This window comes from Haemaphysalis longicornis, unplaced genomic scaffold (genome assembly GCF_048455015.1).
Source record: "Haemaphysalis longicornis isolate Haplotype H1 unplaced genomic scaffold, Haemaphysalis longicornis Haplotype H1 scaffold_20, whole genome shotgun sequence".
NCBI classification, from domain to species: domain Eukaryota; kingdom Metazoa; phylum Arthropoda; class Arachnida; order Ixodida; family Ixodidae; genus Haemaphysalis; species Haemaphysalis longicornis.
Genome location: NW_027526296.1, coordinates 2,825,551 through 2,838,651, shown reverse-complemented (window position 1 = coordinate 2,838,651; position 13,101 = coordinate 2,825,551). Strand labels below are relative to the sequence as shown.

The window sequence follows — 13,101 nt, the reverse complement described above, 5'->3', positions numbered from 1 at the left end:
TGGCTCGAATGACGCTGAATAAAGTACCGAAGGCCAGTTCTTTCAAATTTAAAACAACTGTTTTTTGCCTTCAAGGGACCCTGCAACACTTTTTTGAAGTTTTTTTGAAATCTTAAATGCTTGAAAACGTAGTCATCCAACACACCCCGTACTTAGATTAGGGGGTCGCAAAGTACCTTAGCCAAAAATTGCTGCTATGTGCGTTCTAAATAACTTGTAAACTCGCTCAAAACTTTTCCCTCTTTCCCGGTCTTGACGTTCTTTGACGGCTCGAATTACGTCACTAAGGCTATGTAGCGGCTGTTGGCCGGTTTTCCTTCAGTTGCAGCAATGAACGCTTTAAGATAGCAACTTACAAAAACACACAAAAAAAGCAGAAATGGAAGGCGTATCCGGTGTAACGAGCAAATCACGCAGTGCCGCTCTCTGCTGGCTATATTTATAGCTTTCGCAGTGGTTCCAGACGGGAAGGAAAAAGTGAAAGCGCTTATCGAAAGCGTTGCAGGGTGCCTTTCATGGTCCCTTCAAGCTCTGCCCTGAGCCTTCGGATAAAAACAAATGGAATAACACGATTGTCATCAACACGCACGCTTCAATACCAGTGCGTTTGAATGCGGCTTTGGGACACAATTAATGTCATACCCGCAGACATGGCGCCTGCTAGGTTTCCTTCACCAACGCCAGATGTTGGCATCACAAATTTCCAGACGACACCTGGGCTTATGCCGAGAGCAGATTTACTTACAAATGCCACCAGCTTCGCTGTTGCCGCCGAGGATACATTGATGCCGTGCAAGGTACGTGTGTTTCGAATCTATTTTCGAGGTTGATGCGACGCATGCAGGTGCCGCGTGAGAAACCAGTCGCTAAGGTTTAGCTTAAGAATGTTGGTAAATCATTCTTCGAACAGTGCAAAAAAGACGGCGAGAGGATGTAAAAAGCACACAACGTTGCAGGATACAGCGTTATGGGCTGCTTACGTGTTGTCCGCGTCTTTTTTGCGCTATTCCAAAAACGAAAAACCAGTAGTGTTTACAGAGTATGCGGCAGGAGCGATTCAGGTGTAATTTTACTTTCAACCGAAGAACTGTTTAAGATTGTAGTTACGCCATCCAGCGTAACCAGAAAAAAATACAAAAAATACCGAACGCAATCAGCGTGCGCCTATTGTAAGGAGCACCCGGCGTGGGCCAGCTCAACCTTCGAGAACACTCTTCGAGACGTGCTGTTCTCCTTCCCCCCCCCCCCCCCTTTCACGTGCATTCGTGCCTGAAGTGGCGAGCACAAACGCCGAGCTCGCACTGCAGACCCCGAGTTCGCGAAGCCGGTTACCACGGGCTCTAGCGCGTGCTTATGCGGTCCACATTGGGAGATCTGTGAAAGCGTGCGGGCGAACCAGCCCGGGCCTGCTAGTCACAGAGAACTCCCCTCGGAAAATTTTGAAATCCAGGCCAGGTGGAACAGCCGGGTCTCCACCGAATGGAGAGGGGTGGCCATATCTGCTGCTTCTGCAACCTTGCACCAATATTACAAGGTCCGCCAATTTTTGTTCGATACAATTTAAGACATACATGGTCTCCCACAAAAGAAGGCTGGATCTTTATAGTAACCACCAAGCTGTTTAACAAATCGTAATTTTGCCTGTCCGCACTTAGTAATACCGACTCCGAGCACTCGCATATGAGTGCGTCCGTCGCGGCGACCGCCCGGCCGTTAAAGGAACCATGCAACACTTTTGATAAACTCTTTCACTATTTCGTTCGCGTCTGGAAGCATAGCGAAAGCTACAGTTATCGCCAGCACGGAGCAGCACTGCGTGATTTGCTCGTCGCACCTGATACGACTTCCGTTTCTGTTTTGTTTTTGTGGCTTTATGTTTAAGGTTGCTATCTAAAATCGTTCATTGCAGCAACTGAAGAAAACCGGCCAACAGCCGCTTCATGGACTCATTGACGTAAATAGGGCCGTCGAAGAATGTCAAGGCCGGGAAAAAGAGAAAAATCTTTTGAACGAATTTTCAAGTTATCTGATGGGCATAGAGTAGTAATTTTTGGCTGCGGTCCTTTGCGATCCCTAATCTAAGTGTTGTGTTTATTGGGTGACTCGCTGTGCACGAATTTAAGATTTCCAAAATGTTGGAAAAACTTGCAGTTTCCCTTTAAAAAAACCAGTAAACTGCCGAGCGCTCGCGTGTGCATGCCTCGCGGCGACCGCCCATCGTCCCCGGCATCAGTTTTTCCAGCCAAGCATAACCACTTAGAGGGATTGGCCAAAATTTCGGCGATCGCCCGGCAGTTAACAAAACCAAGAAAAGGCCGAGCACATGTGAGTGCGTGCTTCGCGGCGGCCGGCCACTGTACCGGTCATGCCTGTCAAGCCAAGCGTACCAACTTAGGCAGATCGGCCAAAATTGTCCCCCCCCCCCCTCACAAAAAAAAAGCTCCGCTGTTCGCCGTCATCGCAGCAACACTTGCTCGGACCGAGGAAGATACACCATAGCGTACACCCCTCAAGGCGAACGGCATGAGCAAGGGAGTCATGCGAGACGTCCCCCTAGGAGACACGCTTCAAGAAATCAACGAGAACATCGTCAACTAATTTAATCCTACTGCTTTAGAGGCCAACCGCATCGGCAATATGATGTCTGTTGTGATCGCCTTGAATGGACCCAAGGTGCCGAATTACGTTCGATACGGGGGCCTGCTCCTCAAATGCTCGTTATACAGGAAGCACATAGATATCTGCTACTTGTGCCGTCACCTGGGTCACTGCATGGATGTTTGCCCGAATCCGACATACCGCATTTGCCGAGGATGCGGTGCTCCTAACCCCGATGAACTGCATACGTGTACACCCAAGTGTGACCTCTCGCGAGGCAAAATCTGACCGCCGACAAGGTGTGTAAACAAATACTGAGTGGCGCAAATACACAACACACAAGAAAGAAGACACGGACAGGCGCTACGGACCTCAACCAACACGCCCAGCAACACGTTCTCTTGAAAGTTGTGTAAAGCTCGCTTCAAGATCCCGTACGTGGTACGGAAACGTCAGTGGGAGCGGAGGAACGCCAACGACACGTCACCAGAAGCCTCCAACCCACCACGTCAGGAGAGACCAGTACGTCACGGAACCGGAACCGCTCTCTATACCGTGACGAAAGGAAAGGGCGGAGAAGCAGCTGTGGCGCATTTTTTTTTGTTTTCTCTATTGCCTGTCTTCAGTATACACAATAAGAACAAAAAAAAGGATTACAAAGCGCGGAAAGACATCACCACGCCACTTGCTAGTGCGCGCTTGTTAAAAAGGCCGAAGCCATGCCACACTTTCCAACAAATTTAACCAGTCAGGTAGAGATGGTTGGGCTTTATACACTTCTAAGATCTCCCGTACACTCTGGCAGAACAACTATCTGCTCAGTTTCACATCAACATCATTATGGCGAACTGCCATTCGAGATTGCCATATACTATGCAGCGCCAGCAACATCAAAAGATCATACGGTACGCCGCCGTCGTTTTCAACGGCCAAGAACCTGATGGCATGGCTATCCAACGGGAAATCCTTTTTTATTGTTCTCTGCAAAACGTCCCACAGGAACACCCCGTCCCAACAGTCTATGAATGCGTGCTCTACTGTTTCTGGCTTTTTACAAACCAAGCAGTCAGGGCCACAGGGAACAAACAAACCTTTTTCAATCATCCAAGTTTTAACAGGTAATACTCCCACGTGTAATTTAAAGAAAAAAGACTTTACATAACGCGGGACAGTCATTTTTTTCCCACGCTGACACACATCTTGTCCTGGCCCTGCACTGTATAGGGATCGGTACAAAGGAGTCGGCAAGGTGATGTCAAGAAGGTCTCTATACAGATTTTTTCTGTGCACGGTAGCCAGATATTCGAAAGAAAACCGCGAGAATAAAAATCTTGCCGCAAGTACCACCTCACGTAGATAGCCATGAATGCAACCGTCACGAACACAAGAAGTAACACATCTGAACATTGATCGCTCTCACTAAGCAGCTGTGGCTCAAGGCCGGGCTCGAAGGCATTGTCGCCAGGTTACGTGGCCGGGAGCAGCTGCAGCGGGCGCCGCCGGGAGTCGCGCTCAAGGTCGAAGACCCGGAGACAGAGGCCGGCCAAGAACGCCATTAAACAGGTGGCCTGGGCAGATAGATCTCGTATCGCTCTTAGCAACAAAGATTTCCCTCCCCTTTCCAATACCCCTACGAGAGATTGTGAGGAATGCACGCAACCTAAAGCACTTATAGCTAGGCAGAATAAGCAAATCAGCGCGCTTCTTGCCCGCATAGAGGAGTTAGAAAAATCGAAAAGCAGAAAGGATGACACAAAACGCAAAATTGCCAAGACGGACGCTCAATCAGAGCCACTTGTGACAGCAATGGAGGCAAAAAAAATTGAATCGCGTCCATCGGAGTAGCCGGCGTGGGCACAGTCCATCCAAGCCCTCACAGCGATGGTCGCACAGCTTACCAGCCAGCTCAGCTTGGTAACGTCCAGGATGGCCAAGTTCGATACGCTCGAGGCTCATGTCAACCAGTTGATTCTAACCTCTCAGAAACCCAAAAAGGGAGGGCCATATGGAAAACCATGCATGGAAAGTGGTCTCATGGCCACCAAACTGAGCCTAGATGGGGGACAGACATAAGAACAGGAAGGAAGATACAACGACCTTAGGCCAATGGAACTGTTGAGGAATAAAGGATAAAATAGGTGAATTTCAGCCGTACATTTATAATGCAGAAGGCAAGCCGGATATTCTTGCAATAAAAGAAACAAAATCGAGACCAAAACTCCCGGGGTACATAACATACACCGACTGCAGTGAGAAAAGCACGGAAATCCTCGTTCTAAGCAACATAGCTACGAGGCAACACATGACCGGCCAGAGAGGGTGTGAACATGTTCTCTTGGAAATTCACAGCAGGAGCACAGGAAGCAAAAACATCTTTATACTCAACGCATGCTGCCGGCCCTCTAAGAAGGACCTAGACATAGAGGGAACGTTACTCGATAGAAAGAGAGAGGCGGGCAGCCGGCCTTTATTGATATTAGGAAATTTCAATGCATCTCACTCAATATGGGGCTACAAATTCTGCTCAAAGAAAGGCATTGTGCTGGTGAACCTCATGGATCAGCACAACCTAGCTCTCCTCAACCAACCAGACACTCCCACCCGCATGGGCACAGGTACGACCCGAGACACCACTCCAGACCTTACCCTGCTGAGTGGAACCTCGGACGTGTTGTGGCAGAACACGGGGGTAAACCTGGGGTCGAACCACGATATACTAAACATCACGATCAGGGGGCCCATGTTGAAGGCAAGAATAGGAACAGCCAAGCTAACAGACTGGGACAAGCTTCGACAAAGGCAAGCATCCGACGAATATGAGAACATAAACAGCGCCAGACGGTATGGGGAATGGGACAAGGCGCAAATACAGCTTGTGGCGAAATGCACCCAGAAAATTGGGACCACACTACAGACACCCTTTATGGACGCAAGGCTTGTCCACTTCTGCGAAGAACGACACAGCCCTACCAGACACTGGAAGAAACAACGACACAACAGGAAACTTCGCAGACGCATCCATGAACTCAACAAGCAAGCTGCTGAATACGCGACCTATGTATGGCTTTAGGCAACACCTAGGCACCCAAGATGTTTTCGTACACTTAACGAGCTAGTAATCAAGCGGGAAACAAAACAGCCGCTGTGAGCGATACTAGCGCTCGACCTCAAACGTGCCTTTGGCAACGTCATGCATAAAAGTGTCCTCCGCAACCTACGCAACACGTGTTGCGGAGTGAGAGCGTACAACTATATCCGAGACTTTCTTAGAAACCAAATGGCCAAGACAAGCATAGGCGAGAAGACATCCCAACCGATCTTCCTGGGGGATAGAGGAACGCCGCAAAGTTTGGGTCTCTCCCTATTCCTGTTCAATTTGGCTCTCCTGCCATTGCCCAAGCTTCTCGAGTCCAATGATGGCGTGGGACATGCATTGTATGCCGACGACATCACCCTCTGGACTGCGAGGGCAGGGTCGGATGGATGGATCGAAGACACGCTCCAAAAAGCAGCTGATACCGCCAACAGCTATGCGAGGGCCTGTGGCCTTTGTTGTTCGCCTAAAAAGTCAGAGCTGACCATTGTTAGACCACGTACATCAGGGAAACGATCAAAAAATTGGAATCACTCTGGAAGGGCTCCGGACCATTCCGGTACCTCAACTCAGAATCCATGGCCTCCTGATCCAGGCAGACGGCAAGGCAACGGCTATGATCAGAAAAATCAAGCTCGCGTAAGACCACATCTTGAACATGATCAAGCGAGTGGCCAACAGGCGGAAAGGTCTAAAGGAATAGACACCTTGCGTCTCGTTCAGGCGTTTGTTATCTCATGAATTATATACGCAGCGCCGTATATGAAACTTCTGAAAAATGACGTAATACAACTTGACACAACAATCACGAAAGCCACGAAGCAGGACCTGGGTATTCCTATAAATTCTATCACAACAGAATTACTACAAATGGCAGTCCACAACACAGTAGCCGAGCTTATAGAAGCCCACCTGTCCAATCAAAGGGCCCGCCTTAGCCATATCAAGGCGGGCAGAAGCGTCCTCCGCAAGATCGGATGGCAAGAATCCCACTATACCCGTCACGGCCCATTACCCGAAGAGTAGGCTGAGAGGATGGAAAGCAAACCATTACCGCGCAACATGAACCCCACAAGGCACGCTCGACGACGCGAGGCCCGCGCAAGAGCCCTCTCCAGGACCCTGGAGGAAGACGACCATGTCCTGTTCACAGACGCCTCCCTACCCAATCACTCCACAAGGGCAACGGTCACAGTCACCGGGTTGGACAAGCTGGTCACCTGGGCATCGGTAACCAATCCATCTTCGGAGGAAGCATAAGAAGTGGCGATAGCCCTCACACTCCTGCAACCTAACTTCACCAAGATCATTACGGACTCACAAGCTGCGTACAAGAAATACAGATCTGGTTAGGTATCCCTTGCGGCTCTAAAAATCCTCAAAATGCAACGCCTCTTAAAAAAACAAATAAATTAGTTTGGGTACCGGCCCACTCCTCTGTTGAGCGAAAGATATGCTCATCAACAAGCCCGAGTGCTCAACTCCCGAGCCACCGGTGAGAAGGGAAGGAGATGGCAACCAATATCAGCTACACAGATATAGTCAAGTATTACAGGGATGGTAGGAAGACAAGACATTCCCGCACCCCAACCTCTCCTTGACTAGACCAGAACTAGCGATATACAGGCAAATCCAGGCAGGCTCCTTTCCCCACCCCTGCCTCCAGAATAAAATGTACCCAGAAATATACAAGAACAGATGCCTTCACTGCAATGCAATAGGCACCTTCCAGCACGTCATGGGAGAGTTCATTTTCTCCAACACCTGTACCCATAAGTAATCCCCCTACAACCCTCAACCTTGACGAGCGATGGGTGATCTAGCTATCCAGCCCCGCCCTGAAAGACCAGCTCCGACTGATCCACAGGGGCCTGGAGGCACTGGAAGCACATGGTACCCGTGAAGAGGGAGCCACCCCATCGTAAGCTTAACGCATTGTATTTGACAATAAAAGTTGTTTTTTCCTCCAGCTGCTCCTCCTTTAGATACTATAAGTTCCAAAAAAAAAATAAAGGAAGGTCGCACTTATAGCAACAATGATGGAGTAGATGTCGTTGTGCAGCGAAGAAGAAGCAAACAGGCTGCAATCGGGACCTTAAAACTTTCTTGGTGGTTGTCAAGGTTGCGTGCAGCTTCCCTACCGTGAAGTCTTACGCGTGAGCGTAAGCTTCTTTCATTTTTGTTTACAGTGTCGGGGAGCCATATTTGCAGCTGAAATGGGATGGTCTATAGCAGAGCGAAAAGATTTATGAATGCGTTCCTCGTCCTATACGATCCAAAAGCAATACACCTAACCATATCCACAATTCGTCCACAAATGGCATTTAATTTTCTCTCTGTGCGATCATTCTGCCTGTGTTAAAACAAAAAGGTAAGGTGGGGCCGTACTGCCAAGCGACGGCCCTCATGAGTTTGTTGACTGCGACTACGGTCTAGTTCCGACACTTTTATAGATCATGTTTCTTACGTTGGCATTTACCACACCAGACTAGATGCCGTCTCTTTCTGAAAGCCTAAATGCGCGATGTGGCATTCTCCCGATAGGGTAAAAAATATCAGCACCGACAGGAGCTGCACTTTAGCAGCTGTTGTGATTTAGGACAGCCGTTATAGTGACTTTCAGCCATTTCGCGAACATATTTCGCTGTGAATGGCTGGCATTCATACCGCAGAATGTACTCCTAAAGTGCACACCCAACGTACCGCCGAGCGATCTCGGATTCGATAGTAGAAATGAATATTTCGTCAGCCTTTTCTTGAACTAATAAATTTCTCGTCAGCCTTTTCTTCAACTCATTCCTTCCGTGTCTCTGGGCAATACTGTTTGTCGCTTTCCCGTGGAACTTTAGCCAGGGCCACGGCTTCACGTGGATCAATATGTAGGTATCTACGAGTTATCTCTATCATTCCCCAATCAAATTTGTAAACAAGGGAATGAACGATGTAACCATCGACACCTCAAAATACAGATGAATTCAAATATGAGAGACAGCGTTGATCGCAGCGTTGAATGGTTTATTGATTCACTCTTAAGGTAGTAATTCAAAGGGGCCTTCAGTGTTGGCCTACCGTGCTTCATACAGAAAACAGGTTGCACTTGCATTGATATCGAAAATAGGGCTTTATTCTGAAGCGCTGACATTCAGCTCAACCAGCACACAACGTCCCGGAAATTTTATGCTTACGTGCGCACCATATGAAAGCGATCGCCCATGAAACGTGGAGTCCCGCCATTCCATCCGATTACACCATGGTAAAAACATCCAGAATGCATATTGTCACGTGGCCAAAGACGACGCAGTTGTCTTCAAGGAAAACACGTTTTTTAGAGAGAACTTGTGCCCCCCTAACAACTCAAAAGAATACAGAGGCGGCGAAGCAGCGGTCAACAAAGGGACTTGCGCAGGCGAGTGTCGTCGAAAAGCCTGCTCTGCAGGCTTTTATCTTTCGGCGCAAGTGTTTCTGGAACCGTCGATTCACATCCAGAACATTGTAGATCACAGAAGATGTTTCTGGGCTAGTGACGTCAGGGCGAAACAGTCTGCTTATCTCAATGTGGTAGCGCGTGCGGCATAAAAGTAAAGAAAGGAAGATGCACTTCTTTGGAACGCAGATAACACAGCAGGGCGTGGCCCGGCAGTAAAAACAAACAAAAAATAAACAAACCTTACATGGTTCACGGCATTACCCCCCCCCCCTCGAAGAGTGCATCGATCCGATGCTAAAATAAAAGGCAGTATGAACGAACAACAAACAGTCCGTCATCTTGCATAGTAAGGTTTCAAGTGAACTACGTGGACGACTTCGCGCCGCGTGCGTCATCGTGATGTTCCGGAATCACCATCGTGGATCACCTCGTAGGTAAGTTGGCCGACACGTCGTAGAATCTGGTAGGGTCCTAAATACCGTCGCAGAAGCTTCTCACTTAGTCCAAACCCATCCACGATCCCCAGGGTGGTACTAGGCGTCTCGGCGTCGGAGGTTGTAGCGCCCGGCAAATACCAGCTGCTGGTCCGTTGTACGAACTCGAGCCAGCTGGTGGGCCTCCTCCGCACGCTGAAAGTATCTTTGTACGTCGGCGTTGAGGTCGTCGTTTTCTACCTGTGGAAGCATGGCGTCGAGCATCGTAGTCGGCCGTCTTCCGTAGACAAACTCGAACGGCGTCATCTGCGTAGTTTCATGAATAGCCGTGTTGTACACGAAGGTGACATACGGGAGCACTTCGTCCCAAGTCTCATGTTCGACGTCGACCTACATTGACATCTTATCCGCGATTGTCTTGTCCAGGCGTTCCGTTTGTCCGTTCGTTTGGGGGTGGTACGCCGTCGTTCTTCGGTGATCCGTGTTTCTATATCGTAATAAACCTTGCATCAGCTCCGCAGTAAAGGCCGTTCCGCGGTCCATGATTAGGACTTCCGGGGCTCCATGTCGCAGCGCAACTTGGCTTATGAAGAACTTTGCGACTTCTTGTGCAGTACCCCTCGAAACAGCGGCGGTCTCTGCGTAGCGCGTCATGTAGTCTGTAGCTACAACAATCCACTTGTACTCAGATCGGGATGTAGGAAACGGGTCCAAGGTCCATTCTAATCTGTTGGATGGGCGTAGATGGCACGCAAATCGGCTGCAGAATTTCGGCGGGTCTCGTCGGTTGCGTTTTTCGTCGCTAGCAGTCACAGCAGCTGCGGACGTAGTGGGTGGTGTCGGATGAAAGGCGGGGCCACTAGTACTTCATCTTGATTTTCCCAATTGTGCGAGGTGTGCCGAGATGTCTGGAAGACGGGTCGTCGTGGACTCTTGAAAGTTCGTCACACAGATCTGAAGGGATGACAAGAAGATAGTTCGCTCTCGTTCCGGGGCTGAAAGTCTTCAGGGTTACAGAGTTTTCAGGCTGAATGCAGGTAAGTTGCGTTTGAAGGCCCTGGGCACGGCGACGTTGCATCCTTGGATGTAGACGATCATAACGCGTAGATCGGGGTTGGCACGCTGCTGGACGGCCAGGTCGCTCTCTGCCACGACTCCGAAGAACGCGCGCTCTTAATCGGAGTCTTGTGGTGGGACGACGGGGGCACGGGACAGGCAGTCGGCGTCGGAGTCTTTCCTGCCGGATTTGTAGACTACTGAAACGTCGAAACCTTGCAGGCATAAGCTCCACCTAACAAGACCGCGAGAGGGGTCCTTGAAATTGGCGAGCCAACACAGCGCATGGTGGTCTGTCAAAACCTCTAATGGTCTTCCATACACGTATGGTCGAAATTTAGAAATGGCCCACATAATCGCGAGGCACTCTTTCTCAGAGTCTGAGTAGTTTCTTTCTTCCTTGGAGAGACCACGGCTGGCATAGGCGATTACTTTCTCGCACCGCTTTGCTTTTGTACGAGGACGGCACCCAAGCCTATATCACTAGCGGCCGTGTGCATTTCCGTTTCGGCGTTTTCATCGAAATGCGCAAGCACAGGCGGGCTTTGAAGGCATTGTTGCAGCTCGGAGAAGGCAGTTTCTTGGTCATTTTCCCAGCTGGAAGGGGTGCTATATTTCGTCAAGCGGGTGAGGGGCTCTGTAATGCGGGCGAAGTTTGCGACGAAGCGCCTGTAGTATGCGCATAGTCCGAGAAATCTCCACACGCCCTTCTTATCTTTCGGTCTGGGGAAGTTCGCTATGGCTGAAGCTTTCGCCGCGTCAGGCCGGACTCCCGCAGCATTGACGACATGGCCCAAAAACTTGAGTTCCTCGTATGCAAAGCGGCACTTTAACGGCTTCAGCTTTAACCCCGGCGTACGGATGGCCTCGAGTACAGACTGCAAACTTGCAAGGTGTTCGTCGAACGTCCAGGAGAATACCACAACGTCGTCGAGGTATACGAGGCAGGTGTGCCACTTCAGGCCAGCTAGCACATGTCCATGACTCTAAAATGTTGCTTGCGCCACGCATAGCCCAAACGGCATCACCTTGAACTCGTATAGGCCGTCCGGGGTTATGAATGCAGTCTTCTCTCGATCTCTCTCGTCCACTTCAATTTGCCAGCAGCCTGTCTTCAGATCCATCGATGAGAAGTTCTCCGCATGGCAGAGGTAGTCGAGGGCGTCATCGATTCGTGGCAGGGGTACACGTCCTTTTTGGTGATGTTCAATCGCCGGTAGTAAACGCAGAACCTCTTCGTGCCGTCTTTTTTCTTCAAGAGTACGACCGGAGTAGTCCAGGGGCTTTCCGATGGCTGTATAATGTCGTCGCTTAGCATGCCTTCGACTTGTGTCCGGATGGCTTCTCGCTCGTGCGAAGATACGCGGTACGGTGACTGTGGGGTACGTCGGTCTCGATCTTCGGTTATAATTCGGTGCTTTGCTAGGGGTGTCTGACGTACAGCCGGTAAAAGGCTTGTCTATAACACAGCATTCGTACTCTCAGCCCTATGCTGCCCCGCCGGAGCGGGATTTGAATAAAACTACTGCGGAATTCTCAAGTCTTAGCCTTTCGCTTTTGCCTCCGACATGTTTGGGACGAGTATGTTTCGGCAGTTTTCGGATGTAGCTGGTTGAAGTTGAAATCGCTGTTATAGACAAGCGTTTTACCGGCTGTACGTTTCAGTTTGAAGAAAAACACTCGCAGTAGCGACGCAGCAAATAAAAAAATTTGTCCCGATTTTCTTGCGCCAGCGCGGGGTTCCCGTCGAAAGGATGCCGCAGCTTGAAAGCATCTACGCCTGCGCATTCAAAGTCGGCAACCGCGATCACGTCACTTGCATCTTGCGTTTCTTCGAGGAACGCAATTTCAGCGCCCTTGTGCAGATGCGGGTACTCCTCAGTGAAATTAGTGACCAAAACTTGGATTTGGCGTTGCCTAAAGATCGCGATGCCTCTTGAGACCCAGACACCGCGGCCGAGACGCAACCCTTGGTCACTCTCTATAATACCTTCCACATAAGGAGCAGCTTCTTTACAGTAGACGACGACCATCAAGCTTACGCGAGGTGGCATGGTGACATGATCGTCGGCGTTCCTTACAGCAGCACGGTGTTCGGGGTTCGACTGTGGCGTCATGGAGTGATCGGAGGAAAAAGTTATGGACTTGGTCTGTAGATCATGTATTGCACCACTGTCCGTCAAAAACTCCATTCCGAGAATTACGTTCCGGGAGCAGTTAGGCAATATGACTAACGCGGCAGAGCACGTTGTGCCGTCTATAGTGAAGCGCGATGCGCACGTTCCACTCGGCGTAACGAGGTGGCCTCCTGCTGTGCGTATGTGCGGACCATCCCATCTGGTCATAACTTTCTTCGGCTTAGGCGCAGGTGGTCCGCTCATTACTGAGAAGTCGGCACCCGTGTATATGAGGGCGACTACATCAAAGCCGTCGATGGACAGCTGAACGTCGGACGCCGCTTCCCTCGAGATTTAGGTGCGTCGGGGCGTCGT

At 49.9% G+C, this 13,101-nt stretch overlaps 1 protein-coding gene across 1 annotated transcript in view; it reads left to right on the top strand.

Moving 5' to 3' along the window:
• The first annotated feature begins 714 nt into the window (after positions 1-714).
• The window catches only part of LOC144172261 (beta-1,4-N-acetylgalactosaminyltransferase bre-4-like), a 124,565-nt gene continuing 112,178 nt past the window's right edge, over positions 715-13,101 (top strand). Inside the window, exon 1 of the mRNA XM_077701017.1 lies at positions 715-797. The gene's annotated coding sequence lies outside the window, so the exon portion shown is untranslated. The remainder of the gene's footprint in view (positions 798-13,101) is intronic.